This window comes from Leopardus geoffroyi, chromosome B2 (assembly GCF_018350155.1).
Source record: "Leopardus geoffroyi isolate Oge1 chromosome B2, O.geoffroyi_Oge1_pat1.0, whole genome shotgun sequence".
In the NCBI taxonomy this organism is placed as follows: domain Eukaryota; kingdom Metazoa; phylum Chordata; class Mammalia; order Carnivora; family Felidae; genus Leopardus; species Leopardus geoffroyi.
In genome coordinates this window covers 27,516,841-27,534,889 of record NC_059332.1, presented here as the reverse complement: position 1 = coordinate 27,534,889, position 18,049 = coordinate 27,516,841, and positions in this window count along the sequence as shown.

The following is an 18,049-nucleotide window of genomic DNA, read 5'->3' as shown; positions in this document are numbered from 1 at the left end:
AAAGAATATACATATAATATTATATACATTATATATTATATTATGTTATATATTATATTTATTATATTATATATAATATTACAATATTACTCAGCCATAAAAAATGAAATATTGCCATTTGCAATAACATAAATCAGCTAGAGAGTATAATGCTAAACATAATAAGCATAATGAGTCAGTCAGAGAACAACAAATACCATATGATTTCACTCATACGTAGAATCTAAGAAACAAAACAAACGAACAGAGGGGGAAAAGAGAGAGGGAAACCAACAAACAGAATCTTAACTACAGAGAACAAACTTATGGTTACCAGAATGGAGATAAGTAGGGGGATGGGTGAAATTAGGTGATGGAGATTAAGGCATGCACTTGTCCTGATGAGCACCTGGTAATATATGGAAGTGTTAAATCACTATATTGAATACCTGAAACTAATATTACACTGTATGTTAACTAACTGGAATTTAAATAAAAACTAAAACACAAAAAAAGCGTAGAACCATCTCCTGGATTCCAATGTTTTTTAGTTTCTACGTCATTTATTTATGTTCTAATCTTTATTGTTTCCTTCCTTCTGCTGATTTTGGGTTTTGTTTGTTGTTCTTTTTCTAGCTCCTTTAGGTATAAAGTTAGGTTGTTGAGTTGAGATTTTTCTTGCTTCTTGAGGTAAGCTGTATTGCTATAAACATCCCTCTAAGAAATCTTTTTGCTGCATTCCAAAGATTTTTGATTGTTGTGTTTTCATTTTCATTTGTTTCCATGTAATTTTTGCTTTCTTCTTTGATTTCCTGGTTGACCCATTCATTGTTCAGTCAGATGTCATTTAACATCCATGTATTTCAGCTCTTTGCAGATATTTTCTTGTGGTTGATTTTATAGTGTTGTGGTTAGAAAAGATGCATGGTATGACTTTGATCATTTTGAATTTGTTGAGACTTGTTTTGTGGCCTCATATGTGGTCTGTTCGGGAGAATGTCCCATGTGCACTAAAAATGAAGCATATTATGCTGTTTTAGGACAGAATATCCTGAATATCTGTTAAATCCATCTGGTATAGTGTGTCATTCAAGGTCACTGTTTCCTTGTTTATTTTCTGTTTGGATTATCTGCCCATTAATGTAGGTGAAGTTTTAAAGTCCCCTACTATTATTATATTACTATTGATTAGTTCTTTTATGTTTGTTATTAACTGTTTTATATGTTTGGGTGCTTTCATATTGGGTCCATAAATATTTATAATTATTATATCTTCTTATTGGATTGTCCCCTTTATTATTAGTGTACTTGTCTCTCGATATAATCTTTGTTATAAAGTTTATTTTGTCTGTTATGAGTATTGCTACTCCAGCTTTCTTTTGACATCCATTTGCATGATAAATATTTCTCCATTCCCTCACTTTCAGTCTGTAGGTGTCTTTAGATCTGAAATGTGCCTCTTGTAGGCAGCATATAGATGGGTCTTGTTTTTTAATTCACTCTGTCACCCTATGTCTTTTTATTAAAGCATTTAGTCCACTCACATTCAAAGTAATTATTGATAGATATGTATTTATTGTCGTTACTTATTTTGTGGTTTTTTTTTTTTTTATTGTTTTTAATGTTGGAACACCTGGGTGGCTCAGTCGGTTAAGCGTCTGACTTCGGCTCAGGTCATGATCTCACAGTTTGTGAGTTCGAGCCCTGCATCAGTCTCTGTGCTGACGGCTCAGAGCCTGGAGCCTACTTCAGATTCTGTGCCTCCCCCTCTCTCTACCCCTCCCCTGCTCATGCTCTGTGTCTCTCTGTCTCTCAATAATAAATAAGCATTAAAATTTTTTAATTTTTTTTTAGTGTTTATTTTTGAGAGAGAGAGAGAGAGACAGAGCACGAGCTGAGGAGGAGCAGAGAGAGGGAGACACAAAATCAGACGCAGGATCCAGGCTCTGAGTTGTCAGTACAGAGGCCAAAGTGGAGCTCGAACCCATGGACCGTGAGATCATGACCTGAACTGAAGTCGGATGCTCAGCCGACTGACCACCCAGGTGCCCCAGTGGTGGTTTTTCTTTTCATTTTCTTTTTTTTTCTTTTTCTTTTTCTTTTTTTGTTTATTTATTTTTGAGAGACAGAAAGAGAAAGAGCAAGAGTAGAGGAAGGGGCAGAGACAGAGGGAGACACAGAATCTGAAGCAGACTCTAGGCTCTGAGCTGTCAGCACAAAGCCTGTTGCAGGACTCAAATCCATGAACTGCAAAATCATGACCTGAGCCAAAGTTGGACGCTTGACTGAGCCACCCAGGCACCCCTATGGTGGTTTTTATACTTTTTCTCTAATCCTTTCTCTTGCACTCTTTCATGGTTTGTTGGCTTTATTTAGAGATACACCTGGATTCCTTTCTCTTTATTCTTTGCATATCTATTACTCTTTTCTTGTGTGTCGTTACCATTAAGATTATATGTAATATCTTCTCCGTATACCAGAAGTTGATGGTTGCTTAATTTTAAAACCATTCTTTACTCTTTCCCCCAACCCACAATTTAGGTATATGGAGTCATATTTTATATACTTTTATTTTGTGAATCCCTCAACTGATTTTTAAAGAATTACTTATTTTTACTGCTTTTGTCTTCCAACTTCTTATATACTCTCACTTGTGGTCTTTCCTTTGTACTTAGAGTCCCCTTTAACATTTCTTGCAGGGCTGGTTTAGTGGTCATGAACTTTAGTTTTTGTTTGTCTGAGGTTTCCCTTGTATGTAACCATAATTTTTTCTCTTCCTGCTTAAAAATTTCTCTCTTTATCATTACTATTTACCATTTTAATTAGTATGTGTCTTGAGGTAGACTTCCTTGGGTTGACTTTGTTAGGGGATCTCCATCCCTCCTGGATTTGGATATCTGTTTCCTTCTCCAGATTATGGAAATTTTCAGCTATTATTTTTTCAAATAAATTTTCTGCCCTCTTTTTTCTCTCTTCTTCTGGGATCCCTATAATGCAAATATTGTTATGGTTGATGGAGTCACTAAGTTCCCTAAGTCTATTCTCATTTTACATAATTATTTTTTCTCTCATTTGCTTAGCTTAATTGCTTTCCATTACTCTGTCTTCTAGGTCATTAATTCATTCCTCTGCTTCCTCTTGCCTGCTATTTATTCCATCAAATGTATTTTTTTATTTCATTTATTATGTTCTTTATCTCTGATTGGTTCTTTTTTATCTCCTTGTTAAAGGTCTCACTGATGTCCTCACTCTTTTCTCAAGTTCAGTGACTGTCTTTAAGATCATTACTTTACATTCTTTATCTGGCATATCACTTATACCCATTTTGCTTAGGTCTCTTGCTGTGGTTTTGTCTTGTTCTTTCATTTGGGACATATTCGTCTGTCTCCTCATTTTTTCTGCTGTGTCTGTTTCTGAGTGTTAGGAAAGTCAACTATGTCTTTTCTTGAAGGTAATGGCTTTATGAATAAGAGGTCCTATAATGCAGTGTAGTCTTCCTTGTTCCCCAAGACCTGGCAGTTCAGGGAGTGTCTCCCATGTGTGTTGTGTGTGCCCTGCTGTTCAGTCCCGGCTGCTTTTTCATTAAGTAAAGTTGTCTGCAGAGGCTCTCTTTGCCCATTGTGGGCAGTGTTTGGTGCCAGACAGGGGTGAGACATGTCTTAACAAGGTTGTGCTGGTCTCCTTGGAGATAATACCTGCTGTGCCACAGCATCACTAGAACTGGGATTCCACAAAATACATGGGTCAGGAGATAAGGTATTGGTGGGGTTTGTGCAGGCCTTCTGTAGTATGGGGCTCACAGCAACAGGACTAAGGCTAATGTGACTGGGAAGGGTGGATCTGCTGAAGCACGGGTCAGGTGGGGCTAGGTATAAGCAAGTTATGTAGCGCATGTGGGTGCCTTGCAGGTGGTTCTGTGTTTATGCTGAGGGGCAGGAGAGAGAAATGGTTCCTGTCAACTCCTTTACTCCTGGAGGGGTTTCCCCACCATTCATGCCTCTCCAGGCCATGCTCTGAGATGAGTAAATAACTCTCCCTTCTGTCTGCCCTTTGTGTTTTTCAAACTACTGCTTCCACACTATATTTCCACTAACTTTTTTGTCTCTTTAAGTGTGGGAACTCCACTTGTAAAGCCCTTAGAGCTTTCCCAGAGTGAAGCTCAGCAATTTTTAAATTCTAGGCTTTAAGCCCCACTGGTTATAAGAACTCATGAGATTTAGTCCCTCTCACTTTCAAAACCAATGTTATGGAGATTTGTCTTCCCTGTGTGGGCTCCCTGATGTGATAGTCTATTTTTCACCCTTCTGTGCCCCCAATTCCCTCTCCACTGTGGACTGCCAAGGTCCATTTCACTCTCAAACCACATCTTCATCATTTCTACCTTCTTTGATTTGGCCTCTTCTCTACCTTTTGTTGTGAAGTTGTTCTGCCAATCTTTTGTTGTTTACAGGGGTATTTATGCTGATGTATGTGCTCTCTAGTTGTATACATTGGTTGAGGTGAGCTTTTTTGATGCCTGAGGAATATTCCATTGTGTGTGTGGATATATGTGATAAATATAGCACATCTTTTTTTTATCCATTCATCAGTTGATGGGCACTGGGGCTGTTTCCATAACTTAGCTATTGTAGATAATGCTGCTATAAACACTGTGGTACATGTATCCCTTTGAATTTGTATTTTTTTTTTTAATTTTTTTTTTCAACGTTTATTTATTTTTGGGACAGAGAGAGACAGAGCATGAACGGGGGAGGGGCAGAGAGAGAGGGAGACACAGAATCGGAAACAGGCTCCAGGCTCTGAGCCATCAGCCCAGAGCCCGACGCGGGGCTCGAACTCACGGACCGCGAGATCGTGACCTGGCTGAAGTCGGACGCCTAACCGACTGCGCCACCCAGGCGCCCCTGAATTTGTATTTTTGTATTCTTTGGGTAAATATCTAGTAGTGTGATTGCTAGATCAAAAGGTAGTTCTATTTTTAACTTTTTGATCAACCTCCATATTGTTTTCTACAGTGGCTGCATCAGTTTGCATTCCCACCAACAGTGCAAGACTCCTGTTTTTCCACATCTGTGCCAATACCTGTTGTTTCTTGTGTTGTTGATTTTAGTGATCCTTACAGGTGTAAGGTGACATCTCATTGTGGTTTTTATTTGTATTTCCCTGATGAGTGATGTTGAGCATCTTTTCATGTGTCTGTTGGCCATCTGGATGTCTTCTTTGGAGAAATGTTTGTTCATGTATTCTGCCCATTTTTTAATTGGATTACTCATTTTTTTAATGTTAAGTTTTATAAGTTCTTTATATATCTTGGATTAAAACTAACCTTTTATCAGATATGTCATTTGCAAATATCTTCTCTCATTCTGTAGTTTGCCTTTAGTTTTGTTGATTATTTCCTTCATTGTGTGGAAGCTTTTTATTTTGATGAGGGAGTGTACCTCAACATAATAAAGGCCATATATGTACCCTTCACAGCTAATTTAATCCTCAATGGGGAAAAACTGAGAGATTTTCCCCTACGGTGAGGAACAAGACAAGATGTCCACTCTCACCATTGTTATTTAACATAGTACTGGAAGTCCTATGCTAGCTATAGCTAGCTAGCTATAGCAATAAGACAACAAAAAGAAATAAAAGTAATCCAAATTGGCAAGGTAGGAGCAAAACTTCCACTATTTGCAGATGATGTGATACTATATATAGAAAACCCAAAAGATTCCACCAAAAAAACCTGCTAGAACTGATACATGAATTCAATAAAGTACAGAAATCTGTTGCATTTCTATACACCAATAATGAAGCAGCAGAAACATAAATTAAGGAATCAATCCCATTTACAATTTTACCCAAAACAGTAAGATATCTAGGAATAAACTTAACGAAAGAGGTGAAGGGCCTGTACTCTGAAAACTACAGAACATTGATGAGAGAAATTCAAGATGACAAAAAGAAATGGAAAGAAATTCCATGCTCATGGATTGGAAGAATATTGTTAAAATGTCTATCCTATCCAAAGAAATCTACATATTTAATGCAATCTCTACCAAAGAACTAACAGCATTTTTCACAGAGCTAGAATAAATAATTCTAAAGTTTGTATAGAACCACAAAAGACCCCCAATACCCGAAGTAACCTTGAAAAAGAAAAGCAAAGCTGGAGGCATCACAATTCTGGACTTCAAGTTATGCTACAAAGCTGTAGTAATAAAAACAATATGGTACCGGGGCAAAAATGGGCCCATAGATCAATAGAACAAAATAGAATACTCAGAAGTGAACTCACAACTGTATGGCCAATTAATGTTTGACAAAGCAGGGAAGGATATTATCCAATGGGGAGAAGACAGTCTCTTCAAGAAATGGTGTTGGGAAACCTGGACAGCAACATGCAAAAGAAAGAAAGTGGACCACTTTCTTACACCATACATGAAGATCAATCAAAATGGATTAAAGAGGGGCGCCTGGGTGGCGCAGTCGGTTAAGCGTCCGACTTCAGCCAGGTCACGATCTCGCGGTCCGTGAGTTCGAGCCCCGCGTCGGGCTCTGGGCTGATGGCTCAGAGCCTGGAGCCTGTTTCCAATTCTGTGTCTCCCTCTCTCTCTGCCCCTCCCCCGTTCATGCTGTGTCTCTCTCTGTCCCAAAAATAAATAAACGTTGAAAAAAAAAATTAAAAAAAAAAAATGGATTAAAGACTTAAATGTAAGACCTGAAATCGTAAAATTCCTGGAAGAGAACACGGGCAGTAACTTCTTTGACATTGGTTATAGCAACTTCTTTCTAGGTATGTACCCTGAGGCAAGGGGGGAAAAAAGCAAAAATAAACTATTGGGACTCCGTGACTGACTTTGACTTCTCTCTACTGTGTTGTGTCTGACTCTTCCACTAGAGTCCCGGGTTCAGATTCTATCGTCCTTCCTCTGAACTTAGCTGACCCAAGTCTCTGTCTCACAGGACCCTGCTGTCCACTACTCAACAGGAGCTAAGAGTTGTGAAAGAATGAATGAGCTCTTTGATAAGACAGTTATATTGTAAGTATTACCTTCTGGAGATAATGCTTTAGACCAGAGACTCCAAGATTGAAGATGTCAGGCACCCTCTGAGGGCAGATAAAGCTGGCCTTTTAGGACAGCTCTCAAGTTGCAAAATTTTGGTAGCTTCCTTTTGACTAAGTATTGGAAAATCCCCTACCAGGTGGAATCCATCAATACTCTAAATTATTTGCCTAAATAAGTCAAAATACTAAGGCCACCAAAAAGAAAGATGTCTTGCAAGGTAAGAAACAAATCTCATGAAACAATATTTTAATCTTCTGGTAAGAAACTTCAATCCAAGGGCAGAGTGTGAAAAGGCACTGGGTGAGTTGATGACTAAAGTGTCTCCTTTATTTCAATGATCTTCTGTTCCTGTGAATAATTAGATTATCACAGATCCTGACTTCATGTTATGACCTGATTGAAATCCAAACCTAAACCTGTCCTGGAGCATATGATAAACCAGATGAGCCTGGAGCTCAGTTGTCACCACCTTTTCAAATGCAGACATCTTAATTAAAAAATTATAAGCTAGACTTTTGCCAAGGAGTCAAATAAAAACATCAAAAAAGTGTCTTTCTTTCAGTTAAAGGCAGTTTCAAAGTTGGGGGTTGGGGTGAAAAATAACTCAGAAAGAGACCTGGGATGAAGACTGACCAAAGGTGAAGCATGTTCCCTGCCAGGGAAACTTTACCATTTGGGGAAGAAATTGCACTATACATATGGCCGTGTGTGAAAACAAGCCTCTTTCCTCCACTCCTAGAGATTGTCTCCAAAAACAGGCCTGTCCCAGCATGTGGGGAAAAACATATAAAGCATGTTGAGCTCAGATATGAATCTGAATGCTATGGAAAATAGCCAAAAAAGTGGCATCTTGTCAGCCACTGACAATACTTTAGATCCCTCTGTTCCTTTCAGATAAATGAGAACTAGAACTTAGCCTTGGCTCCCAGCAAAAAACAATTTAACACAGGGAGCATCTACATTCACATGGCAGTGTTCAAGATCCTAATAGATGCAGGAAAAAAAAAGTCAGATTTGTTAGTAGCAGAGGTCATCTTGGGATGAAACATCAACCTGAAAGCCAAGAGAAAAACATTCTGACTCCAGTAACATACTGACAGTAACCTGATGGTCTCCAAACATGTGGGCATTTAAATATACAGATTTTTGTAAAATGTCTAATTAACAGCTAATGGTTGTCAGTGAAGTCTGGAATATTGAGAAGAGAAATGGCTGCATTTAGTTTGTCTTGAGTGCTCTCAATTTTTACCTCCTCTATCTTTGCCTGTAGAATGACCAACCACATCTTGCGAACTTAAGTGAACCGAAGCAGAACCAGGGACAATGAGCAGATGACATTTAATGAGGGCTCACCCAAAACTCCCTTCACTTTGGTCCCCAGAATTGGGTCTTTTGAAAGATTCAGACATATATGCTTCTCCACTTAGAATTAGCTTTTCCCTTGAGACAGCAAAGATATTCCAGGATATTTCAGTCTATAAATAAACCTAGAGCACATATTCCTGAGCAGTGGTTGAACCAGAAGATTTAGGGGAAGATGGAATTAAATTTTTATTTGGTTTAAAAACAAGTCCAAGGTTTTTTTTTTTATATTAAAGTATGCTGACTTACAGGATTATACATAATTTGCAAGGAATTTTAATATAGAACATGAGATTTTAGTATATTTTACTTTGTGGTCAGTCCTGTGATGTGTCATCTCCACACCTCCTGTTGTACTGGTCCTATCTTTCCATTTAGGTCTAGAAGTCTGATATATATTGTTCTAGATGAATGGAGCAGCTCTGCTCCTGGTTCATTGCTCATTTTTCTTCACAAATCTCAGAGAAACCCATAAGAATCAAGCATCATTAACAATGACAAAACATGGATGGATAAGAAGTGTCCCTCTTCATGGTTTGATCAATTTCCTACCACAAGGTTTCCCAGTTATGTTATGGAGATGTCTCAATGGTAAATTAAATTAAAGATCAAGCAGACATGATTCTGGATGCTCACAGGTTGCCACACTTGATCATTGGTAGGATGTAGAGCAGATGGCAGAGAAATTCAGTCAGAGAATTGTTCTCCTGGGTGTTCCGTGGGCCAAATGGCAGCAGAACCAGCAGGCATAGCAAAGCAGAAACTTCCTGGGACTGCTTCCCAGGATGCCCAGCAGGTCAGACAACCTCTGGGGACTGGCCAAGGGCCAAGTATGACCCAGATCTGTCTCAGGTACTCCCACAGTTCTTCACTGCATACTCCTGTTGCCCTAGCCTCTCAACCCTATCTGGGACTACATTCTGGACCCAGGAGGGCAGGAAGAAAGGTTTCCTCTGCTTATGCCTTCTTTCCCTTTTTATCTATGTCCTCCTATTACTTCCTTTCTTGGTTTCTTCCCAAAATTGGTTTCTTTGGGTGTAAATTCAAAAACAAAAAATGGTATCATGTAACTATAAGAAATCAACATGTAAATAAATCTTCCATTTGGCTAAGGGAGAGGAAGATTGAAATGTTTGGTTTTCCCATTTTCCATTATCATGTGCACAAAAATGTGTGTGTGTGTGTGTGTGTGTGTGTGTGTATTCACTAATCTTTAATAAGTATTCAAGGAGCATCTACTCTGTGTAAGGTATGCATAAGGATGTGTGGTGTGAGTGAGTGTACATACATATTCAAAGATCACAGATTCCCTCTGTATGTCATGCCCTTCCCCACATATACACAGATAACTTCCTCATCTCCTTGAAGTGTGCTCAAATGTCAGTTTTTCCCAATTCCCACTGAACTCTTTCTTTTTCCATAACACTGTCAACTTTTTAATGTAGTATAAAATGCTCTGATTTAGTTTGTCTATTGTCTATTGTTTAATTCTCCTTACTGCAGTTCATATTTCATGAGGGTAGAGATCTTTCTTTTGTTCACCAAAGCACTAGAACAGGGTCTAGTGCATTGTAGATGCTCAGAAAACTTATGTTGAAAAAAATCAGTTTCATATGTTACTTTCCCAAATATTATTTCTGTAAATGAAACCAAAGCAAAGAAAAACACTTGAAAAATCATGAGAGAAATCTTCTCTATATGTTGATGGGATGTATTTAATCCTTGTCCATGATAGTGACAATTGTACATCAGGAAGTCAGCAAGTGCCAACGAGATGACACTAGAAATCAGGATTCCTGGGTTCCATTGTTGGTTCTCTGACTAATTACCTGGGGCAGAAGGCATGCTGGATGAGGTTTCACTTTCCTCATTTGTAAAATGACAGGATTGGAATAGGTCATCTCCAGGGTCCTTTCAGCCCTAACTTAATGTTGCTCCACACATTTCTGGAAATTTCAAGATCACCTGGATACCTCCTTATACTGGTGCAGAGATTGCGAATTCTTCTAACAGATGCTTGTCTGGGTGAACTTTCAGATCAATTAACCAGAACCATTACTGGTGAAAAACTGAGGCTGAGTGTTCAGAGCAGTTTCCAAGAATAAAACACACAACCAGTCTCCATATGCTGTGGAAGTCTGTGAATCCCCAGTGTTGCTTTCCAATGCCCAAAGCATGGGGACCCTCCAAAGAGGGTCAAGTAAGATCCTCCAGCTGAACAATTTCTCAATTCTATCTCCGGAGAATAAAAAGTCACACAACATTCAGGCAAAAAAATTTTTTCAAAGGACTCTGATTGGCCAACTAAATACCAGACAATTTGTTTATAAGTAAGGAAAGTACAACTGGGCTAGCCAGAGCCTTGGGAGAAACCCACTAAAACGAGCCTTGGGGAACCTGGTTAAGGTTAAGTATCCTACTCTTGATTTCAGTCCAGGTCATGATCTCACACAGTACATGAGATCAAGCCCTGAATCAGGCTCTGTGCTGACAGCATGGAGCCTGCTTGGGATTCTCTCTCCCTCTCTTTATGCCCCTCCCCCACTCGCACACACACACACTCTCTCTCTCTCAAAATAAATAAACTACAAAAATAAAAAACAAATAAATAAAAAGAAAGAGGCTTGATTAAAGACCACCTGGAAGAAGAGCCAAGAACACTTTGACCAAACTGGGCTAAAGGTGCAATAATTAATACAGCATATTGGAGTAAGAATTAGTAACAAATAAAAAAAAAGAATAACAAATCAACTGAACAGAATAAATGATAAGATCAGACCACCAAAAAATATATATATATGATAGCTTCACATATGATAAATGGTAAATGCATTATTTAATAAAGTACTTTATTCCTAACATCACACACCAAAATAAATTTCTAATGGATTACAGAGTTACATACTCAAAATTACTAATTAAAAAACTAGAAAACAATGTAGCTAAATATTTATCTGATCACTAGTAGATACAATGTTCCTAAGCAAATGCACAAATTTTATATATATATAGATAGATAGATAGATCTATATATAGATAGATATTTTATAGATAGGTAGGTAGATAGATAGATCTATATATAGACCTATTTATAGATCTATCTATCTACCTATCTCTCTCTATATGTAAAATTTGTGCATATGCTTAGAAACATTGTATCTTCTAGTGATCAGGTAAATATTATACGCACATACATACAAACACACTAAAAGAAAGATCAATGTGCAGGACTATATAAAAATTTGAAATTATTTGTATAAAAAGAGTATAAACTAAATGAAAAGATGAATAATAAACTAGGAGAGAACTTAAAACAGTATGATAGCCAGAATGCTTAAAATTCTAAACAAAGTTCTTAATCAGTTTGCATTACTAGCTGTGTGAGTTTGGGTGGGTCATTTAATCTTCATAAACTTGTATCATTTTAATAAGGATAATATTGAATATATCTCATAGGATTGTGAAGATTAAAAGGGATAATACATGACAGAATTCACACAGTGAAAGATATGTAGTAAAAGCTTACTAAATGTCATTCTGCTGTCATTGTGTCACCATTATTAAGATATTATCATAATAAATAATATTAAATATATATTATAAATACAGTAGAATTATGAATAAAGGCTTAAAAAGCTGGTTCAAACCAGAAGAATACAAATAAATAAACTAAATGGAAACTACTCATCATCTGTTGAAGCAGACATGTTAAAACAATAATATGTTTAAATGACAATATATGGAGTACAGGGAGTATTTTCATACCCTGTTGGTGAAAGTGTAAATTATTATAGTCTTCCTTAAGGGCAAGTTATCAAAATGTGTCAAAGCTTATCAAATGATATAAAAGGATATTTATATAACTTTATCTAATAATTCTCCTTCTAGAATTTTATCTAAGTAAATAATCAGTTATCTTCAGAGGAAAAAGTATATCAAGATTATTCATCATAATAGCAAATACCAGAAACAACTTGAGATCTAATAAAAGAATGCTTCTTCCATCCATGCAATGGAATTCTATACAGCAATTGAAAATCAAATTGTAGAAAATATTTGGAAGCATGGAAAAATGTTCAAAATACTAATTCAAAGGGAAGAAAAGTAACTTACAACTTTGTTCTATATTTCATCTCAACTTTGTAAAAAATAAATACATAGACATATAAATAAATGTACATATATACGTGTTCATATATATATATATATGAAACATAAATAAATACACTTTATACTTAGGTGGTGAAAATGTTATATATTTTTCATATTTTCTTTGCACCTTTCTCTATTTTCCAAAATCTCTGATTTATGTATATCAGCTACTTCCTTATTGGGAAAAAAATGCAATATATATTTCAATAGCCCCTAATATCACTTTCATTCTTATCTCATATTACTTTCCAAGCTAAATTTTTATCTGAAACTGGAAATCAAGAAGGTCCATCAATCACTCAGTTGAGGATCTTATTTCCACCCAACCTATGATATGAGTCCCTTTCTAGAGAGTAGTTGGTCCAGTAAGTTATTTCTGGACCAACACAATCATGTTGGCCACCTCTGCCAGTTCCCTTTTCCCTTTTTGGGAAGTAGAGGCATGTGCAAAGAGCTCAGGATTTGGAGCTTCATTCTCTTGGGATAGAACTCCAGCTTCCTGGCTCCCTTGACCTCAGGCTTAGTGTTGTGGATTGTGCATGTGCTTGGAAAGAACCTTGAGAACTGCAATACAAAATAGAGAAGAGCTTGTGATGTAAAGTCAATCTAGGGAATTTGGATTTTCTTCTATGATCAGTGTGAGCAAATGGAAGTTTTTAAATCAGAAAGGCAGTATAACCACTTGTTACTTAGCAAATATCTCTAGCAGCAATGTGACAAAAAGACAGAAATGGGAGGAGTAAATTGATGACTGTTGAATAGTTTGGGAAAGATAATAAAGAATGGATCCAAGATGCCATAATTAAAGAACAGATGTTGGATAGTGAGTGTATGAGTGGTTGCTTAGATGTGAAAGGAGAGAGAAAGAGGAACTGAGGATGAGTCTTAGATATCCCTCTAAGGAAATTATTGGGCTTGAGGTACTACCAATCTACTATCTACTCTCCCTACCTTCCCTAGTCACAGACCCCCAATTTCATTCAGGGTAGCAATATGCCCAGCTAAAAGATTAAGTCTCCCAGTCTCTCTGGCAACTCAGTGTTACCATGAGTATTGTTAATCAAGCATTAGTAGAAGTTATTAAGTGGAACTTCCAGGAGAATTTCTTAAAAAGACAATTGGTGTGCACATTTTTGGCCCCTCTATTCCTTTTTCCTATGCTCTACTTGGAACATGGACGTGATGTCTAGAGCTCCAACAGCCATCTTGGATCATGAGATAATAGTGTAATGGAATCCACATTTTTTTTTTTTTTGGAATCCACATTTTTAAGAGTGAAGGAACACAAAAATGTAAGTACATTGGTTTCCTGAAGACCACCATACTTTTACACTAGCTCTGTGCTGTCCTTATTCAAATGTCTTTTATATTCAATGTCTTGTTTAAGACAACTTATGTGGCTTCTTTCAAGTGCTAAATTAGTCACTGTGAACTAATATGAAGAATACAGGAAGTGGGCAAATTTAGGGAGATGGCAAGCTTGGTTTGTGTAATGCTGTATTTGAGACACTTATATGATACCCAATTAGACTTATCCAAAAAGAAGTTGGAAATGTGAGGTATTGATTACAACTGAAATTTTAAATATGATTATATCAGCCAGAGATGGTATATGCAGAAGAAACAGTTTAACCCCTAGAGATCACCAACATTGCAGTATAATTCTAAAAATGTATTCCTCTAATAAGAGAGATTCAAAATACATACAGTAGCACTGCAAAGAGAAACATACAAATTTACAATCATACTCAGAGATTTCAGCACTGCTCTCAATAATCAGTAGAACAAGTAAACAGAAAAGCAGTAAGGACATACAGGATTTTAATAACATTGTCAACCAACTTTACCTAATTGATATTTATAAAACACTCCATTCAACTTCAACAGAATACACATTTTTCAAGTGCACACAGAACATTTACCATGATAGACCATATTTTGAGCCATAAAATAAGTCTCAAACAAAGTATATTCTCAGACCACAATGGAATTAAATAATGAAAAAATAATGGAAAGTTATCTGGAAAGTCACCCAATACTTGGAAACGTGGTAACACGCGTTTAAATAACCTGTGGATCAAAGAAAAAAAGGTAATTGGAAAGCATTTTGAACTTTAAATAAAATAAAAATAAAAGTACATTTCAGAAATAGCAGGATGCAGATAAAGAAATATTTAGAAGAATATTTGTACTACAAAATTGCCTAAAGATGAAAGGTCTCAAGTAAAAAATTTCAGCTTCCTGCCTAAGAAACTAGAAAAAGAAGAGAAATGAAACTCAGAATAAGCAGAAGAAAGGAAATAATAAAGATAACAGAGGAAATCACTTAAATAGAAAATAGAAAGTGATAGGGAAAAAATTAATAAAACAAAAAGATCATTTATTGAGAAACTCATCAGCCAAGTCTCATATTAAATGTCTCCTTCTCACTAAATGCTTTCCCTTAGTGTAAAGCAGGTGTCCTCCTACTTTTATTCTTCCTCTAATTCCCTATTCTTTTGTTTTTATCATATATTTTAATTTGTAATTTTACTGTCATTGGTTGTTTAAGATTTGTCTCTTTCATACTCTAGACTCCATGAAGGCAGGAACTATACCCAGTTTTCTCATTACTGTATACCCAGCACCTAGGACAGCTTTTGACACATAGTAGGTACTCAATAAATACTTGATAAATTGATGACAGAAGAGTAATTGCTCAATTATGAGAGTTGTGAGAAGAAGAAAAAGAAGGAGAAGGAGGAAGAGGGGGGAGTTGAAGGAGAAGAAGAGGAAGAAGAGGAAGAAGAGGAAGAAGGAGAGGAGGAGGAGGAGGAACTGGCAGAGGAGGAAGAGGTGGAAGAGAAAGGTGGGAGACCCACGAGATGGGGAGGGGGAAGCTGAGGGTGAAGCTGAGGGGGAAGAAGGAGTGAGAGGAAGTGATGGAGAAGGAGGAAAAGAAGGAAAAGAAATTAATGAACATGCATAGAGGAAAATGAGGCAAAAAAGAGTAGCTTTTTTTCACCCTTTCAAAGTGGAGAGTCAAGAAGAATGATTTTCTTCAAGAGGCTAGGACTGATTGTCCTGAAACTATATGTCACTCATATGTGGAACTTGAGAAACTTAATGGAGGACCATGGGGAAGGGAAGGGGAAAAAATAGTTTCAAACAGAGAGGGAGGCAAACCGTAAGGAACTCTTGAAGGTGGAGAACAAACTGAGGGTTGATGGTGTGTGCGGGGTGGGGGGAGGGAATGGATGATAGGCATTGAGGAAAGCACTTGTTGGGATGAGCACTGGGTGTTTTATGTAAGTGATAAATCACAGAAATCTACCCCCAAAACCAAGAGCACACTGTATACACTGTATGTTAGCTAGCTTGACAATAAATTTTAAAAATTCAAAAAAAATATGTCAATATATGTAAGGAGATGGGATAAGAAATGAAAAAGAGAACATACTTAGAACAACATATACAGGTTAAAGAGGAATAACAGAAAATTACACATTTGAGAATATGCCGGTAGTTGGACATGGCTAGAGAACAGAATACTAGAAGGGAAAATAAGACAGGATATGGTCTAGGTGACATAAGTGAGATTTTGAGCTGTGTACTATAAGGAGTTTGGATTTCATCTAGTATCTCTTTGGAGTCTATGGAAATTTTTAAGCACGGAGTGATGAACAAATTTGTATTCTAGAAAGTTGACTCTTACACTCTGTGGAAAATAGCTTGGAAGAAAGGGAAAAAATGTGAAAGGGAAGAAGAGATAGCTTGACTGATGCATGTCAACTGAGCAAATGGACATAACTTCATGAGAGTTTAGACGGAGGAAAGGGTGTCATGAGGAAGAGCCAAGGTTGACTCTCAGTTATCCAGCTTAGCCAACAGAGGAGATGGTGTGCAAAGCAATAAAATAAGAAAAATAGGATAAGACTTTCTAGGAGAAAAATATAATGAATATCTTTTGGATAAGCTCAAATGCTTCATTTTCCATTTCTGAGCCATTTTCCATTTCTTTAGTCTACCCAATGGCACTATGAAGGAATCCTATCTGACCTTACCTGAACCACCTGACCCTCTCATCAGACCAAAACTCATCTCTTCCTAGGTGCCATCCTCTTCAGGCCCAGAAATCTACTCAGCAGCAATGAAATAACTGGATGAATGACCCTAGGCAACACATCTAGGTGTTATCACCCACCAGGTTTCAACTGGGCCTTGTTAAAAAACGAGCATGTTAAATAAAATTAGCTTAGCTTGTTGGGACTACCCAATTACAACTGTTTTGGTTTTTTTTGAAGTTTACTTGCATTAATACTTTATTTTTTTTTCAATATCTGAACTTTATTGTCAAATTGGTTTCCATACAACACCCAGTGCTCATCCCAAAAGGTGCCCTCCTCAATAACCATCACCCACCCATTCCTCCCTCCCACCCCCTATCAACCCTCAGTTTCTTCTCAGTTTTTAAGAGTTTCTTATGCTTTGGCTCTCTCCCAATCTAACCTCTTTTTATTTTTTTCCCTTCCCCTCCCCCAAGGATTTCTGTTAAGTTTCTCAGGATCCACATAAGAGTGAAGCCATATGGTATCTGTCTTTCTCTGTATGGCTTATTTCACTTAGCATCACACTCTCCAGTTCCATCCATGTTGCTACAAAGGGCCATATTTCATTCTTTCTCATTGCCATGTAGTACTCCATTGTGTAAATAAACCACAATTTCTTTATCCATTCATCTGTTGATGGACATTTAGGTTCTTTCCATAATTTGGCTATTGTTGAGAGTGCTGCTATAAACATTGGGGTACAAGTGCCCCTATGCATCAGTACTCCTGTATCCCTTGGGTAAATTCCTAGCAGTGCTATTGCTGGGTCATAGGGTAGGTCTATTTTTAAGTTTTTGAGGAACCTCCACACTGTTTTCCAGAGTGGCTGCACCAATTTGCATTCCCACCAACAGTGCAAGAGGGTTCCCGTTTTTCCACATCCTCACCAGCATCTATAGTCTCCTGATTTGTTCATTTTGGCCACTCTGACTGGCGTGAGGTGATATCTGAGTGTGGTTTTGATTTCTATTTCCCTGATGAGGAGCGACGTTGACCATCTTTTCATGTGCCTGTTGGCCATCTGGATGTCTTTAGAGAACTGTCTATTCATGTTTTCTGCCCATTTCTTCACTGGGTTATTTGTTTTTCGGGTGTGGAGTTTGGTGAGCTCTTTATAGATTTTGGATACTAACCCTTTGTCCGATAAGTCATTTGCAAATATCTTTTCCCATTCCATTGGTTGCCTTTTAGTTTTGTTGGTTGTTTCCTTTGCTATGCAGAAGCTTTTTATCTTCATAAGGTCCCAGTAGTTCATTTTGGCTTTTAATTCCCTTTCCTTTGGGGATGTGTCAATAAGAAATTGCTACGGCTGAGGTCAGAGAGGTCTTTTCCTGCTTTCTCCTCTAGGGTTTTGATGGTTTCCTGACTCACATTCAGGTCTTTTATCCATTTTGAGTTTATTTTTGTGAA